We start from the raw sequence: 18,182 nt of genomic DNA, 5'->3' as shown, positions 1-18,182 counted from the left end.
ATATTGATTTTGAAATCCTGAACTTTAAAAATATGCAGGACTTACAATTTTTTTTTTGACAGCACTAAGAATGTTATATGAACATATCCAAAAAGAAAATAAATATTAGGAAAGAAACAGGGCATTATTTTTTAATTTGAGAATTATTATTTAGACTTTTTATTTATCTTATAAATTAAATCACACTTTATCCTCAAAAGTGTATGAATTAACTGCTCGCTGATTTAAAAACATAACTGACAACACATCTAATTTAAACAATCGCAAAATACCATAGTATCAAAGGTCAATAAATGGGGGGAAATTCTCAGGATGATTTCATCTCACATAGGCCTTTTGTTATTTTTGACAATGACTCCATTGACTGATCATTTGCAGAACCGTGTTTTCAAAAGTGGTTAGAGTTTTCTGCTGAGTCAGTGCCCATGTAAGCAACATGCTATTATGTAATAAGCAGCACACTTCAGAATATCACCACTGAAATTACGAACATAGATTTTTCTGTGTAAAATTCAAGTTCACCTCCCACTCACACCTATCTATTTTTTTTAAAACCAAACACATGCTTTAGAGTTAGGATACGTAAGTGTTCAAACTTTGAAGGGTGTCATAACCTCCTTAGGCATAAACCTCAAACAGCCCTGTACCCACTGATGATGCCCTTCAATTTCATTGTAGAGAGAACTTCTGGAAGTTTTCATTCGTTTTTCAACAAATATTTATTGAGTGCCAACTGTGTTCAAGATACCATTCCAAGCATTGGGAAAATAGCCATTGCTCTGCCCTCATGGAGCTCATAGGTGAGGGGGTTAGAAAGGTACTAAATTGATAAACTCATTCTTGATTTCAAGTGTGGTAAATGAAAAAGAAAGAAACACAGGCGTTCTAAGAGTACATACCAGTTGGAATGGAGTGGAGTGGAGTGGAATGGAATGGAATGAAATGGAATGGAATGGAATGGAGTAGAATGGAATGGATTGAATTGGAGTGGAGTGGAGCGAAGTAGAGTGGAATGGAGTGGAATGGAATGGAGTAGAATGGAATGAACTGGAGTGGAGTGGAATGGAATGGAATGGAGTAGAATGGAATGGATTGGATTGGACTGGAGTGGAGTGGAGTGGAGTAGAATGGAGTAGAATGGAATGGAGTGGAGTGGAGTGGAGTAGAATGGAATGGAGTAGAGTGGAGTAGAATGGAATAGATTGGAGTGGAATGGAGTAGAATGGAATGGAGTAGAATGGAATGGAGTGCAGTGGAATGGAATGGAATGGAATGGAGTAGAATGGAATGGAGTGGAGTGGAGTGAGTGGAATGGAGTGGAGTGGAGTGGAATGGAATGGAGTAGAATGGAATGGAGTGCAGTGGAATGGAATGGAATGGAATGGAATGGAATGGAGTGGAGTGGAGTGGAGTGGAGTGGAGTGGAGTGGAGTGGAGTGGAGTGGAGTGGAGTGGAATGGAATGGAGTGGAATGGAATGGAGTGGAAAGGAGTGGAATGGAAATGTGAGTTGTTAAGGAAGGCTTCACTGAGAAAATTGTTCTGTGTAGCCTGAGACATGGAAGATGATGGATGGGAAGGCATACTTAAGTTACATGTGTGGAAAGGGTGGGACAAAATGGTAAAGAGCATTTCTAGCAGAAGGCACAGTATGTGGACTGGAAAAGACACCAAGTGTGCCTGAGCAACTGAAATCCAGTGGGGTTTGAGCAGAGGAACACGGAGAGAATGACAGAAGATGAAGTTGGAGACAGTGACGCAGTCTATAATATATTGAGATTGAGAATAAGATTCTAGCAAAATAAAATATAACTTTGGGTAAACAATATATAAGACTTAAACATCACCAATCCTAAGTGAGATGTAATAAGGCTAAGAGAATATATACCAATCAAAATTCTTATCAAAGTGAAGGAGGCAAATCGAAATACTACTTTCCTTTGTGCCTACCCTTGAACTCCTGTTGTTCCTGAGTGGTCAGCATAGGAAACCATTCATACCATCATGCTTTAAATGTCATTAAGTACTTTTTAGGAAACACTTTGCAGGACTTTTATACCAATTCTAAACGCTAATCAGCTCTTCACATCTTATAAACAAAGTACCTGGCACTCTGCTGAGACTTTGGAGAAAAAAGACAATGTAATATTCCTGACCTTTGGCCACACCATTGAAGAATCCTATGTAATTGGCTGTTCAAAACATGTAACACCACAGAAAACAGTCAAGATTTTAATGGGAAAGTCAACAGTTTGGCTGGGACACCAAGGATGAGGACACTAGGTGACAAACATCCACTCATTCTTCAGAGATCATCAGTCAGTGCTGTAACCCGACTCTCACCATTCACCTCAGACACAATACAAGAGCAGGTGAGAGAACCTTGTGGGGAAAAGGGAATTACCATATTTTTCGCTCCATAAGACGCATTTTCCCCCCCAAAAGTGGAGGGGAAAATGCCCGTGAGTCTTATGAAGTGAATGTTCATTTTTTTTTTTAGCTGCTGCGGGTTCCCGGACAACTAGAAGAGTATTTGAACATGAAAGTCTCTTCTCATTTGTTAATAACAGTGCTAATGGTTGTTAATACCGCTGTTGACTTTACATTGTTGAAATATTATTGTGCTATATTTATTAAATATTTTAACACACCATTTGGTTCAGAATATTTTTATTTTTATTTTCCTCCTTAAACCCTGAGGTGTGTCTTATGGACAAGTGCGTCTTATGAAGCGAAAAATACAGTACTTAATAAAAGGTATTAGACAGGTGATGGAGGCTGCAGATGCCGCTCAGAAAGACTGTCTTCAAGCAGAATTCATCTGAATAGATACTTCCTGAGATGGAGAAACCCTCCCTTTCACGACCAGGGCTTAGCTGGCTAGCTCATGGGAGCAAAACTATCAGAGCTGGTGAGCCAAGGAGAACTGTCAGTCGGACAGACAACATGAGAGGCATTTAAAAGATCCTGCCTAGCCTGACCTGTGGTGGCGCAGTGGATGGAGCACTGGCCTGGAACACTGAGGTCACTGGTTCAAAACCCTGGGCTTGCCCGGTCAGGGCACATATGGATTGATACTTCCTGCTCCTCCGCCCCTTTCTTCTCTCTTAGTCTCTCTCTCCCCTCTCTAAAAATGAATAATAATAACAATAATAAAGATCCTTCCTATAAAAACCTTTATGAGGACAAGAGGAAAAGAAAAGCCGTATGGTTTTGTGGTCACAGCCCAGGAGCTGAAGGCCATTCATCAAAGGTTAGAGAGCACACGAATAGTGTCCAAGAAATGCCACATCAGAAGTCCCTGCTTCCTGATGGGTGGGTGACTGCATCCTCCCCAGCTCCTGGATGCTTACAAACAGAAGCATTTAAGATAAGAGGAAGCTACAAACACCATCTGCATGTAAAAGGGCTTCTCTGTTATTATTCCTCTCCTCCCAAGTTCCACAGGCCCCTCAGTGCCTCGGCCTCCTAACCTCCAGTGGTCTTGTCCTTTGTTGAACCTTAACTTCCAACATCATGATCACACTCTAGACACGGTCTCTATCCGTAACTGTACACTCATCTAATTCTCAGTTTCAGACATCATCCCTTCCTTTGTGCTCACCCTCAGAAGTTCTGACTGCAACCACACCTCATCTCCGGAAGGTCCTACGCGCTACTGCGCCGATCCCATTCCCGCTGCCCATTGCCGCTCTCCGCCCTTCCTCCCACCCGTTTCCCTTCTGGCTGGAGGAGCTTCCATTCTCCATCAGTAAAACACACTCCCTGACATTGTCTTTAACTCCCTTGCCTTTTCAAAATTAAGGCTTTAACCTTGGTTACTAATAAATCTCTGCCAAACCCAAGCAGCTGAATAAGCTAGGAAACAAATAAACAAACAAATTGCAATCATGCTGAGTGTTTCTCTACAAATTGATGATCATAATCCTCAAATGGGCCCTTGAGCTTCCTGGCAATCCTTCTCCATTTCTCTAGTTAATTTACTCCTGCTCTTTCGATGGCTATTTCAGACTACCTCCCCTCTCCTCAGACTTCTAATATCCAGACCTTTTCCTCGCTCCCTGCTGATAACTTTGCTTTTCATTTCACTGAGAAAATAGAAGCATCAGTAGAGAAACCCAACTGTTCCATTCACCCTCCTCTGGTTACAGGGAAAGCAATGTCTTCACTCCAATCTCGGCAATGTTTTGGCTGAATGCCCCCCTCTCTCCACTCCTGCAATTATCCACCTGTCCTCCGGCACACATTCCCCTCTCTGCTGGGGCATTCTCCTTTGCACACAGTCAGTCTTTTCGTCCCTCTTACATAAAGCCTCCCTGGACCCTCCTCCCCTCCACAATCATCAAGTACCATCCTTCACAGAACTCCTGGAGTACTCTCTCTTCTTGCTTTAAAATTCACAACAAGGAGGTTTTTATATGCACTATTTGATGGAAATAGTGTTCTTGTTACAGAAGTCAATAATGACTGCATAAATGCCAAATTCACTGGCAATTTAAACAGTGTTAATAGGTGTTAGTGAAAGTAAAACATTTTAGACAGAAAAACAAACACCATCATAGCACAGCATCTTTAAAATTAAGAGATTAGGGCCTGACCTGTGGTGGCTCAGTGGATAAAGCATCAACCTGGAAACATTGAGGTTGCCGGTTCAAAACCCTGGCTTGCCTGGTCAAGGCACATATGGGAGTTGATGCTTCCCGCTCCTCCCCCTTCTCTCTCTCTCTCTCTCTCTCTCTCTCTCTCTCTCTTTCTCTCTCTCCCTCCTCTCTAAAATGAATAAATAAAAAAAATTAAAAAATAAAATAAAATTAAGAGATTAGGCCCTGGCAGCAGTAGAGTGTCGGCCTGATGTGTGGAAGTCCTGGGTTCGATCCCCAGCCACGGCATACAGGAGAAGTGCCCATCTGCTTCCCACCCTTCCTTCTCCTTTCCCTCTATCTTCCTCAACCCTCACCACCACCCCACAGCCAAGACTTCACTGGAGCAAAGTTGGTCCAGGTGCTGAGGATGGCTCCATGACCTCCATTTCAGGTGCTAGAATGGCTCCGGTTACTACAGAGCAACCCCCCAGATGGGCAGAGCATTGTCCCCTAGTGGGCATGCCGTGTAGATCCAGTTGGGTGCATGCGGGAGTCTATCTCTCTACCTCCCCGCTTCTCACTTCAGAAAAATACCCCCCCCAAAAAGTAAGAGATTAATCTTACTAGTGTTGGTGTAGCCAAAGGCCAGACAAACTGAATGTACTAGAATATAATTTTCAACAGAAAGCAAGTAGGTCCAAGAAAATCTCTAATACTAACAAAATGCTGAGTGGTCAGAGAATATATCATATGTATAAAGTCTACCAGAAAGTTTTGTCCGTTTCTATCACAACAAGTTTCGACACGTATGCACATGTTTATTTGGCGCATGTGTGCCTCTCTATTTTTATCACTTAAGTATATATACTGACGTAACAAATTAACTAAAACAAAGTTGATTCACGTTAGCCTTATATGTGAAGTGATAGTGTACCCATGGCTACTGTAAAGTTCATTTACGCCACTGTATTTGATACAAATTTCAACAAGGAAGAAATGCTACAGAAGCATGTCTATCACATCCACCATATTCCCCGGACTTAGCACCCTCTGACTATCACTTGTTTTTGTCCTTACAAAATTTTTTGAAGGGCAAAAAATTCAAAAATGAAGAAGATATCAAACAAGCACTGGTTCAATTTTTCGCATCAAAAGATAAAACATTTTTCAAAAATGGGATATACAAATTGCCCTTATGCTGGCACGAAATCATTAATAATAATGGCAATTATATTATTTAATAAAGTTTATTGACGGTAAGAAAAATTTGTATTTTGTTTTATTCCAAAAACGGACAGAACTTTCCAGTAGATCTTATACATTTTAAGAGAAAAAAATTCTAAAATTTGACTTGCTAATATAGTTCTGAGGTCACTGAATTATCCATAAATCATATCATTTCATCCATGAATCAGACTGGGTCAGTATTGACAACCTCACTTTCAGAGGTATGTCTAGGAAGACTGTGTATAACAATGTGTCCGGTATAGAAACAATGCCATTTATTCCAGCGTTCCCCTTGGCTTCCTCTTCACTTCTGATGGACTACAGGAAACACGAGGGAAAAAATCCTGGGCCGAACAATGCTGTGATAACTGGACAAGAAGTCTGAATGAGAAATTGATCTTCTTCCAAAGGCAGAATTCCTTAACGGTTTGTAAAAGAAAGCAACTTTTCTTGACATAAAACAGTAACTTTTGAACAGAGATTATATGGGTATAAAATGTTGGTGTTGGAAAATTTATAATAGCATTCTTCAGACCCTTATTTTTGTGAAGAAGAAACATCATGCCCAAGAAAAATCAAATCATCTCAAAAAAAAAGAGTAGAAACTCGGAAATTTTTATCCTCTTCCACTCTGCCTTCTCCACTGCAACAGCTATATTCTGACGACAACTGAATTAATATACACAATTCCAATGTCTCCCTGGAGCCCTCTCTTGCATATTCAGCTGCTTGCTTTACATCTTTGCTTAGCTCTGGAATATCTAATAGGTACCCTGAAGTTTAAGTAGCTTAAATATCATTATTCCCATTCCACTCAAATGTTATTGATGGTCTATTCTCATCTGAGTGAACAGTATTACCCAGTTGCCTGAGTCAGAAACCTAGTTATTTATCCCTGTTTCTCCCTCACTGTCTTTTTCCTAAAGATCTGAAGATTCGATGTCTAGTAGCAATGCTCTGACACTTTTCTTCCCCCAGGCTCTGAAACAAAAGCCAGTGTCAGTGCAGAACAATAACTACCCCTTTTTCACCATCTCTGGAACAAAATGTGCTCTTGTTAAATTTCACGAAGTGTAAAAGAGATAAATGGGACCTCCTGGGGCTGGTACAGCAAAACTTAAATGTGTAAGAGGGAGTTAACCTACACTCCTACACTTCGTGTTTTATTTTTGGTATTTGACAAAAGCTGTTTTTGTTTAAACAGTCAAACTGACCAGAATGGAAACATTAGCAATTAACATCACCAAGGAAAATGTACACACAAAAGTCACAGGAAACCTGCCTGCCAGGTATGACTTATTTCAGATATTTAAAATGAAAAGTTCCTGGGTATTATTTGCAAGTGTCTGACTATTCACTAAGAAAGCAAGGCCTCGACTACACTGTGTTCTCTCTGTTTTTGAACTAGGAATAGGACCATTACAAAGATGGTATGGGCTGACCCTTTCTGAATTCGTAGTGTCGCTGAGTGGCCCCAGGTGCAGGGAGGAGCTGTCTGCTTACTCTCAGTGGGGTAGCAGGGTCTTTCTTTGGTTGAACATCTGGAGGTGATCCCCCAGCAAAGTTGAGCTGTTGCCTTGCTGGCTAGAAAACACAAGATACAACATCTGTGTGACAGATAAAAGTGCAAGCCCGTGCGAATCTCGGCCAAGGCCCCGTTGGTAAAACACACTGCATGTCATTCATCTGACACCAGGTGAGTCACTTTGGTGGGAACCCAGCTGAGAGGAAGACGACGGCAGTACAGCTTCTGGTGCCTCTTTTATCTGAGCCCCTACTCATCTGTCACAGTGAGGCTCTGTGTTCTCCATGCTCCTGTCCAGCAGCTGTACGGACGCTAAGAATGATGCCGGGGGTCTGTGACCACTCTGGGTTTGTGCCACACACACGATCTATCCCAATTTCTAGCACTTCAATCCTTCAATTCTCATCAATCTCTAACATAATCATATTTATAGAAAACTCATAATTTCCATGTTTAATCATGAATTAATAAATGTTATCATGTTCTACTGACAAATACTGTAAAATTGATTAAATATTTAAAGGTTGTGTTGTGAACTTAAATTTCTTTTATTTATTGATTTCAGAGAGAGAAAATGAGAGAGAGAGAAAGAGAGATTGATTTGTTGTTCCACTTACTTCTGCATTCACTGATTAATTCTTGTATGTGCCCTTACTGGGGATTGAACACATAACCTTGGCGTATGGTACGATACTTAACCAACTGAGCTACCCAGCCAGGGTCTGTGCTGCTAATCTTGACACATGAACTCATTTCATTAAGCTCATCTCTGTGTAAGTGACGTTGTTTAATAAAAGTCTAGGAGCCAACAAGCATAAGTGTTTTTGAATAAACTATCTTTAAATTCTATTTTTTAATTTTTGCCATAGAAATCCTTCAGCCCCCACAGATATCTTCAGATTTGGAATGGCAACTAAGAACAGGAGTGTACAAGGAATAAATCTGTTTCTGATAGACATCTGATTTTCTGAAATAATCAACAAATCATTAAGCACCAGAGTTTGAATGTGATCATTAAATGATGCAAAATGACCTTCAACCTAATTCATCGCTTTCTTATTTTGCCTCAGATTTTATGGCAAATTTTTCTTGGAGCATGACAATACAGAGCATGCTTTTTTTTTCCCTTTTAAATAAATGTAAAAGTCTTCTTTTGAAAATAAAACCTGTCCCTTGAGCTCCAAGGAAACTAGATTTTAAAATAATGATAAAATTCTGTCTCAATTCACAAACAGATTAGGTATGTACCAAATGTTCTCAAAAACAACACGCAGAGTTTGGAGGGCTTTCAAATCTAGAGGTCTACTTAGAGAAGAACTCCGCCTCAAGCCAAAATACTCCACGCTATTTCGCTTCTGTGCATTTTAGGAAAATAACCAGAAGAACCCAAATTAAATAACAAGAGAGAAAGATTTTTCCATACATTGGTTCATTATTCACATAAATTAAATTCTAAACTGAAAATTATCCTTTCTTACGAATACTGAAGATATATAAAATTAGTCTAGGGTCCCTAGACTAATTTTGTGAACTAAATTCCTTTTTTTTAAAAAAAAAAAAGTGATTGATTTTAGAGAGACAGAGGAAGGGAGAGAGAGAGACAGACAGGGAAGCATTCACTCATTGTTCCACTTAGTTGTGCATTCATTGGTTGGCTTGTGTATGTGCCCTAACTGTGGATCAAACCCACACCTTGTTTTGAGGTGATGCTCTAACCAACTGAGTTAACTTGGCCTGTGACCAAGTAAATTCGTAACAAAGACTTGTTCATCTTTATAACCCTAAATGATTGTCTATAATACCTGCCATTTAAGTATCTTTTCTCTGGCTCTCAAAACATCCTCATATTTCAATAACTTAAATGAGTGTTTACTTCTGAGAAGGAGACTGAAAACTTCTCCCTCTCAGCTAGCTTGAGAACATTACCCACTCACCCTTCTATTCATTCAACAATTTTTATCGAGCCCTTACTACATGCAGGGTCCTGGGAAGAGAGAGGTCAGTTAGGCAAGCTCTCAGCGGGGTAAACAGAAAATAATTACCTGAAGACTGGAAGTCAGTATGGTAGAGAATGATGGGGGAAGATGTTTGTGTCTACTTTGCCTCAGAAGAGGTGAGGTTTGGGCTGAGAGCAATTTCCATATCAAGATCGAGTCATGAAAAGGTCTGGAGGTTGAACGTTCCATACAGAACTGGGATTAAGCACGATTCCTACGGGTGGAATGAGATTCTCCACAGATAGGAGAGGAGGCCAGTGTGACTGGAGCTCAGCAAGTAAGGGGGCGGAGCAGGGCACGAGGTCACTTGAGGGACAAGAGCCAGATCAGGACAGCCTTGGAAGTCAAAGATGTTTTAATTTCATCCTAGAAGCAATAAGGAGCAGCTGGGGAGTTTTAAATAGGCCTTTGACAGCATTTGATTTGCATTTGTAAATCATCTCTGGCCACTACAGAAGACGGGGTCTAGGTGGGCAGAAGTGGGAACAGGAAGACTGACCTTTCAGCACCTAAAATCCTCAACAAGAAAACAAGAACTATTAGGGGTCTCTCTTACCTGGAACACAAAAGACTTATTTTTCTTTCTGTTATAGCGCTGTGTAATTTTATGTCCTTTTTTTATCATATAACAGGATTTTCCCGATAATCTCCTTTCTACTTTTCAAGTGAAAGTAAACTTTCTTTCAAAGCTTTCTCTCTTTGCTCTTTAAGGGTAATGAATAGAGGCACAGTGAGGAAACTCATCCTCGTCATCGTCACCGTCATCATCATCATCATCATCATTTTGCTAATCCTTGGTGATTTTGAACTGTCTCCAAAATAAGCAAGATTTCAAAGCCAATGATCTTCCAATCACTTGATGCATGAACATCTCCCTTCCCCCCACTGATCAATTCCTGTCTTTGGTAACCTAGATAGTGGTGCAAACTATTTAAAACAGATGATCAAGAGGAAACCCAGATGGTAACTGCCCTGTGGAAATATGGGACCAGTGTGGCCAGACTTCTTAATTTTTCAAACGATGCCAGAAATCCAGAATCATATTTCAAACCTCTCCATTTTTAAAGATTCATCAATAATTTGAATGCTTTTTAAGACAACAGTCAGGCCAAAGACAGCAGTTCAATGGAATTGATCCTGCCCATGCCTGTTGGCTTGTGACCTCTGATAATGACGCCTCTTGTCCTCTCTTGAATGAATACTCTATGGCTTAGATCACTTAGGGCTGATGTCTGCATGCTCTTAAAATACACCATCCTTCACGATGTTGATTTTTTAATAACGTTCCTTACATGGAAAAATTCAAGTACTTTGCCAGGGGTTAGAAGTAGGGGTAGGGACAGACCATAAATGCGCAAAAGAGAATTTTTGAAGTTGAGGGACCTGTTCTGTATCTTTATTTTTTCTTTAGAGAGAGAGAAGGGGAGAGAAACATAGATTTGTTGTTTTACTTATTCATGCATTCAATGATTGATTCTTGTATGTGCCCTGACCGGGGATCAAACCCGCAACCTTGGAATACGGTTATGATGCTCTAACCAACTGAGCTGCTGGGCCAGGGCCCTGTTCTGTATCTTGCTTGTGATGATTATATGGCAATACGCATTTGTCAAAACTCACCAAACTGTACAGCAAAAGGAATAAACTTTACTGTGTGTAAATTATACCTCAATAAAAATTCAATAACTAACCATAATACTATTCCAAAAGAGAAAACAAGGTCGACTTCATGGTGAACAGAGACGGAAGAGAAAACTGGAACAAGATATAGTGGTTTGGTTGACAACAAAGTAGCCTGATGCAATATTGAGACAAGCGAGAAATGTGTGTCTTGGAAATAGTTGGGCACTTCCAGACAACCACTTTCATTAACAGAATAAAAAAAAATAGAATTATTAGTGCTAAACAAGAATATAATACTGAGTTGGAGTTCAGTACTGCTTACCATGTTTACAAAGCGCTTCCAGCACCTTCTCTTGGGTAAGCCTTACTAGCTACTTCTAAAATGTGCAGATTAGAGGATGATTGGGCAAAAAGGTTTGACACTTCAACCAAAGATGCAAAACTAATAAATAATTTTGCTGGACACCAGAAAGTTCTCTTGGAAAGGATTTCAAGCATTCTTGATCTTGCAATTGAAATGAGCTATATATTACATAGAACTATCTTTGAACAAAATAATCTGTTTGCAGGTCTGTGAGCCCATTCAAAGGAAAGAACATGCTTTCTTTATTTTCCTTTCCAGTATGCAGCATAATGGTTGCTAAAAAAATCTCCGTGAACGTCGTAAATTATTCCAAGCTAGGAATCATTTTGTAGAAGTGAGTTTTATTGCTGGCTGATACAACTAAATCGATAGCAAGAGAGTGATGGTATGTTTGGTATATGAGAGCATAGCCCCAGATGCAATTCTGCCTGCAAGGATGGGACAACTACAGACCATGTGACATTTCAGGGTCACTATAATCCCTCAGATTTTGTAAGTATTTAGAGAAAGGAGAGAAAGATGGAGGAAAAAAAACCAAAAAACCTACAATCAGGAACTCCCATAAGCAACCAAAATCTATAACAAAGAGACAGCTACACATTGGTGGTTTTCATGTACACAAATCACTTAGATATATTAAAAATTCCTGAGTTAGACTTAATTATTTCATTCTGTCAAATGAAACTATTTGTCAAGGTTGGGAAACAAGCGAATTATTTAGCCTCCCTCTCCCTTTGAACTGCCTGGAATCAACATCAGTCAAACTACCCACATGGTTTAATTCCCCAGGTATTTTCCTTCCCCTCTTTTCTTACCTCATAGTCATGCCCGACTATTGTTTTTCTCATTCAGTTAAAGCAGCTCTGACTGGATTAACAGTGTAGAGTGAAAAGGGAAGGTCGAGGTCTTTCCCTTCGTCTTCAAGTTATGAATGCAGCACTGGGGACACTTTTGACTGTTACACATTAATCTACTCACATGGTCATTTCGTTTCTTTCACAAACACAGGATTTCATCACATCTAATAATAAAGCAACAAGCCATTTCGGTATATTATAAACCATCAACTTGTAATTATATAGTGAAATGCTTCTACAGGAATTCTCTATGCTGACGTAAGCTGGTATTGCAGCATAAGTGGTTTTTTTGAAGCCAACTACATACCTACACAGACATATTTACATTGGGCTAATCATGTCAAAATAGCATCTATTTAAGGGTAAAGTCAAAGTTTCTTTTATAAACCTCTATAGATAGATAAATAATCTAGGAGCCCTTTTACTGTTATAAAATTAAGGCTTCCTTTCAGTGCTAGCTAACGTTTTTGGACATACTATCCATCTAAAGGGCAGAATGTAATCTGAAATTGGTGATTAAAGACTCTGCATGGAAACAAGCTGTCAAATGGATAGAGAGAAATTAAACCTGACAACAGTAATGCCTACTTTCCTAAATGAAAGCCCAGTTCAAGTTTCTACTCATCCATTTTTCAAAACTTAACACGAGGCATTTTCCAACCACCCCTAGATGAGATGCCAACATTTGCATTTCAGTTGAACTTGATGAGGTCAATAGACTTTTAGCTTCAGGCCCGCTCTCCTGTGAGATGTTTGCACAATCCAAAACAATGGCAATGTTACCACATGAGGGAAAGGAATGGAAACTGGCCTGGCTGTAGCTGGCCCTGTACGGTGCTCTCGCCACACCGTTGGAAAGCCCTCTACTCCAACAGGGTATCTGAATGTCCCACCATCAGGTCCATTAAACACAAAACAAAACAAAAAACCTTCCAACATGGAGGACAACACATGGAAAGTTGGGAAGCAGGGCCAGGAAATGGGATTTCTTCATCTTGGAAAATACAAACCAACACGAAAACACCCATAAAATGATCTACCCCCCCCCTTTTGTTGTTGGTTTGCCTTGTTTTTTAGTTGTAAGTTTTGTACTTTTTAGCAAAAATAAAATTAGGAGGATCTTGTCTCCTTCCTGGCAATAAAACAACACTAAAATCATAAGCATAAGTTTAGGTTAAGGACAGTCTTTTGTGTCACACAATCCATGTCGAATTCCAGCCCTGTGACCTTGGTCTCCTTCTGATATTAAAACAAAAGTGAGTTAAGTTTGAAGAGATAATACCCATAAGAATGTCAGCATACTGCCTGAGCACACAGTAAACTCTACATGTAAAAGAGAGTTGGCATTATTTGAATGATCCTATTCCTCTGGTACCAAAGGAGAAGGTGACGGGAAAATTTATAGCACATTAAAGACGGGGAAGGAAAGACATACTAAGAGAAATGGAAGCAGCAACAAAGCAAAGATTGGTCTTCACCTAGTTACACTTAAAATTCTAATCTTCCCACAGGGAAGCCATGAAGAGAATTACCTTTATTAAAACAAAGCTAATATGTTGGGTTTTCTTGTTGGATACTATGAAGTATGAATCAAAAAATGTATACCTTTTGGAATGTATAAATCTAATAGTTGCTCCTCAAATTAATATTCTTGGGAAAATATACACTGTCCTCAACAGTACACAAAATAGCTTTATTTTAGGACTGCCTTCAGGGACAGTTCATAAAGAAAAAAGTAACAGCCATACATATACATACTATGATTGTATGTGACCACAGGCACGGAAGAGTATACTCCCCAGGGCTGATGGGAATGGAATAGAGGGGACAAGCAGTGGGTATGAATCATGAGGGGTTATGAAGAATATGTAACATTTATATTAGAAATTATGTCAAGGGAAGTATAACAGATACTACTCACATAGAGGGTCAGATTCACTTTTAAAACCTAATGAAAGCTCTCTATTTGCTGTTCCAGCATTTGAGCAAAACTGTATGCATGCCTTGCTTGTCATATATAATATCTACCTGCGTGAATAAGGGCAACAGAGGACATCTGCTTGGCCTCTCCTTCACTGGTCTTGTCTTAAATATATTTTTATTATGATAAAATAGCTCTCATGTCAAAATGCCTAAGTATCATAGTAATAAATATATAATAAATACTTATATCTAGAGTGAACCTTGACATATATAAGATATCATCTCATGATTTATGAGGGTTTTTTTTTTAAGTGTTGGCTGATATCCAGTCATAGGAATGCATAAGACATTTATCACTAAGCATGTATAAGGGAAGAAATAAAGAAAGAAAGAAAGAAAGAAAGAAAGAAAGAAAGAAAGAAAGAAAGAAAGAAAGAAAGAAAGAAAGAGAAAGAAAATGTAAAATGAACAAGACAATCCAGAGAAGTAACCAAATGAGTCTCAAGTCTTATTTCTTCAAGAAAACAATTTCCTTCCCACATGTCTTCTCTGCTAATACTTAGTGCACTGTATTGCTGTTTAGTTGAATACTGCACTCCCCCACTCCCGACTCTGTAAGCTCCATGAGAACACTGAATGTTGTTTTCTTGGTGCCTAAAATAGTGTCTGGCACAAAATAAGAGTTCAACATGATTTGCTACATGGATACAAGCACAGATCAGTATTTAATTCAAGTAAGTACAGAATGAAGAAAGAGGATTCTTTCAAATTCTGCTCATGTAGACTCAGAAGAATATGGAAAACACAGGCATTAGAAAAGAGACTATAATTATAGTTAAAATAGAATCCATTACACATGAATCAATCCATTTTCTTAATACTGTTAACAATAAAATAATGCAAAGAAAAATGTTATTGGATGGGGGTCAGAGAGCTACATCAAATGATCTCACAATAAAAATGGCTAAAGGTACTTGGGAACACTTCTGTGTGTCACTTGAATAGTGATGTGACTAGAGGTTGACCCTTCATTTAAATAGGCAATTGTCAGAATACTTCAAGAATCTAAAAATAGCCAAGTAACAGAGGTGTGTTTTGTTTTCACTTATCATCGTTTTATTTTATCAGAAAAATCTGTGGCAATATTTAAACTTGAAACAGGCTCAGAAGAAAATTACCAACCCTGTGACATTTTTGTTTGCTCTTTTGTGTTTATGAAGAAAATTCCATCTTAGAAACTGTTTTATTCCTTCCAATAAAAAGAAAAAAGCAAAAGATACTGGCAAAAGCAAGTCTTATTTTGAGGTTAGGTATAAAGAAACTCTTAGTTCTTTGAGAAGGCTCACAGTCATCATGGCATAAATGTACAATCGATCAGCAATGATTCTTTAATGCATTTTTGAATTTTTTCACTGTCTCAAAAAGATCAAAGAAGAAAAATTATTATAAGCCATAAATTTCTTATGATTAAGTGTCTCAAACACTTTCGGTGTGAATATAGAATATTCATACTGATTAGCAGAGATAAAACATTCTGACAGGATTTCTACTCACCTTTCTGGCTTGCCCCATTGTGTTGCTATGACAATACAAATACTATTATATAAATCCATCTCAGGGATATTTCTGCTAAGCTATTGGGTACTTACACCATAATTATCTGGCAAGTAATTCTTGTAACCGACAAATTTCTTGTGTCAGTAAATTATTTAGTATAATTAACAACATTTACAATTGTATAGTTATAACAAGCATGAATGACCGCTTTCATAAATGCATTCAAATTCTAGCAAGATCTGAGTAAGTCTTCAAAATTTAAAAAAATAAATCATTGTAAAAACTATACTCTGAAAAGTATAGTTTTGCCTCTAATTCTCCTAAAGTTTCTTAGAGATTTAAATATATCATTAAAAATTTCATACCATGAAGGCTAATCATAGTTAATGAAATGTAGGTTTAGAAATAAATCTATTTATTTTTTATTTCTTGTTACTCCATTTTTGCTTCCCTAAATTCTTCGGTGGGGAGGAACAATTAAAAAAGTTGAGGACTAAAAGGCAGAGACATTTTAAAATATGTCACCTGCACATTTAAATCTTCCTGTGTGCCTGTATTTTCTGCTATAATAAGTATCTCAAAAGCAAGGACTATGTTTTTATGATACCAACTACTGTATTAGGTTCCAGTTTGAATGGACTCAATACAGGTTCATCCAAGATAACAAGAAAAAAAATGATATAAATTAAAGTTTCTATGTTTATCTCTCATTAGTGGGTAGACTGAATAGCTATAGGACATATAAATACATTGTTATACAGAAACTTGGTAGCTTTGACATCTAAGTTATGGCCTTCACCTAATGGGAAATAAATGTTTTCATCACCTTACGAGGAACGTGAACTGTAATAATTTGTTTCTTGATGGTTCCATTGTGAATATTTTAGAACAGGACAGAGGTTTAATATTTTCTTTAATAAGATCCTTCTCTGTTCCCTTTGACAATTGAGGGCAGGTGAAATATTTTCAAAATCTGGAGAATACCCAACATGCATATGCCATCTTGATTAAACATATGGAATACATACTTGGAACGAAGCCAACTGGAGACCTGCTTGAGTAATCTAAACACCCAAGCTGAGAGGGGTTAATATATAAAGATCAGCTCTGTACTTTGAAGTTTTCTGGACTTCATTTTGTCTAATTAAGACAAGATTTCATAATCAAACCACTGTACAAACATGTACCTAACAGTATAGGTTTGTTTCTAATTTGGGGAAGAATTCTTAACAGATTCCAAGGAATCAGCTCCACATGGGAACAGGGGAGAAGGTCTCCGATAAGATTCGCCTTTCTCGTTGCTAAAACGCAAATGCCTGTTTTCCCTCTTAGTTCCCGCCGTGTGACTGAGATTAGCATCGCCCATCAACATCTCCGCTGGGAGATGAAAATAGAAAGACGCCGAGACTAGCACACCCTCTGAGTCTGAAACAGTGGCAACTTCCGGTCATAAAACACGTATTCCAAAAACAGTCCAAAAGGTATTCAGAGGAATCCAACAAACCGAATTCCAGATCAGAATTTTATCAGGCAAAAAAGGAAGGATTTCGCCAAATCTTTCCTTCCACATAAATGTTTTTCTCACTAGACACTGGACAATATTTCAAGACTACCTGGCAGTTTCAAGTCGTGCTGAGAGAGAGACCACGACACAAACTGAACTCTACCACAATGCAGCAGACACAAGCAGAAGCCCACTCAAGTCAATGAGTATTACACCATTATACAAGAAGGACGCGATTCTCCTATGAGGTGACTGAGTTGACACAGAACAATTTGATAATTCAGAGAAAAGCTGTAGCAATCCAGTAGGCATTAAATCTGACAAGATATAAAAAGGCTGCAATATACGGAAATGTAGTCTGCGGTAGACTGAAAGATGGCAGACGAGGCAGTTGCCACTCACAGTGATCTCTCCCCTTCCCCCCTCCCCACAAAGCATCAAAGGGCTGGGCTGGAAGCATTTCTGTCCAGTAGTATGATCTTTAGCCCATCCTCCCCTCAAGGTTCTACCTGGTAAGATGGAGGCCAAAGAGAAGGAAAAATCTCTAGGTTCTCCTGCAATTGGGTAAGTCCATGATAAAAACCCCTTCTCTTCCTGCTATTAGAAAGATGACTAGACCTTTGCCCATGAGGTTTTGTTTAGCCTACCATACAATCAAATATAATAATACTAAGCCAATTTTCAGCTATTGGTAAACAGAACAGCATTGCTCAATATAATGCCTCCAAAAGATACTGGTAGGTAGTATAGGAAGAAAGGCAAGTGGATAGAATCTTGACACTCAAGACCTCAACATTTCCAGGAATGAGAAGATTTCGTTCTGTAAGCCAACCATAGCAGACAGTAGTAGCGAAACTGTACAGACCAGTTTTGCTTACAAATTCGCTGAAAATGCTTCAGCAGCCTGTCTGCCGTTGTTAGATTGTGATCACTGTTTCCTTGTGGTTGCCTCAGCAAGGGAACATCTAAGGATGTGGTGAGATACAGACATTCGCTGTCCACTTCAGCCACGAGGCTGCCGGA

General features: G+C 38.9%; 1 protein-coding gene across 4 annotated transcripts in view; it reads right to left on the bottom strand.

Annotated features, from left to right (window-relative positions):
- HDAC9 (histone deacetylase 9) overlaps nucleotides 1-18,182 on the bottom strand; it is a 967,189-nt gene that overhangs the window by 353,729 nt on the left and 595,278 nt on the right. The window lies entirely within an intron of this gene.

This window comes from Saccopteryx bilineata, chromosome 7 (assembly GCF_036850765.1).
Source record: "Saccopteryx bilineata isolate mSacBil1 chromosome 7, mSacBil1_pri_phased_curated, whole genome shotgun sequence".
Lineage (NCBI taxonomy): Eukaryota > Metazoa > Chordata > Mammalia > Chiroptera > Emballonuridae > Saccopteryx > Saccopteryx bilineata.
The sequence above is the reverse complement of the archived record's forward strand: the minus strand, read 5'-3'. Positions and strand labels throughout refer to the sequence as shown.